Below are 973 nucleotides of genomic sequence, written 5' to 3'. Positions count from 1 at the left end.
ATCCAAAGCAAAAAGAGTGTGCTTAAGAGCTCTGGACACCTCTAGCTGGGGACTTTAGCAAAGCTAAGTCACAATCTGAAAAGGTTCACCTAGTCATGTGTCTGTGGCATTTATGTATCCGGTGGTAATACTGGAAAACAAATTGCTTAGGGCCACGACCAAGACTCATAAAGTAATTGTGTTCAAGAATCAACATATTAAACTAGGAGAATCAATAATACTATTTGAATTCTGAGTTCCTATGGATGCCAACCATCCCGAATTTCAAGGGATAAGGTGAGATGCCAACACTATTCAGAAGCAAAAAGCTACAAGCCTCGCTCATTGATGAGCGGATAATTTGTACGCTTTTTGGCATTGTTTTTAGTATGTTTTTAGTATGATCTAGTTAGTTTTTAATATATTTTTATTAGTTTTTAGTTAAAATTCACTTTTCTGGACTTTACTATGAGTTTGTGAGTTTTTCTATGATTTCAGGTATTTTCTGGCTGAAATTGAGGGACCTGAGCAAAAATCTGATTCAGAGACTAAAAAGGACTGCAGATGCTGTTGGATTCTGACCTCCCTGCACTCGAAGTGGATTTTCTGGAGCTACATCACCTTTCTTGAATGAAAAATGTTCTTAATTGAAAAAGAAAAGAATTGCATGAATTTTGAATTTTATAACAGTTTGATTATTTTGATGTGGTGGCAATACTTTTGTTTTCTGAATGTATGCTTAAACAATGCATATATCTTTTGAATTTGTGGTTCATGAATGTTGGCTCTTGAAAGAATGATGAAAAAGGAGACATGTTACTGAGGATCTGAAAAATCATTAAAATGATTCTTGAAGCAAGAAAAAGCAGTGAATACAAAAAAAAAAATTTCGAAAAAAAAAGAAAGAAAAAGAAAGAGATAAAGTTGTGATCCAAGGCAAAAAGAGTGTGCTTAAGAACCCTGGACACCTCTAATTGGGGACTCTAGCAAAGCT

This window comes from Arachis duranensis, chromosome 5 (genome assembly GCF_000817695.3).
Source record: "Arachis duranensis cultivar V14167 chromosome 5, aradu.V14167.gnm2.J7QH, whole genome shotgun sequence".
In the NCBI taxonomy this organism is placed as follows: Eukaryota; Viridiplantae; Streptophyta; class Magnoliopsida; order Fabales; family Fabaceae; genus Arachis; species Arachis duranensis.
The sequence above is the reverse complement of the archived record's forward strand: the minus strand, read 5'-3'. Positions refer to the sequence as shown.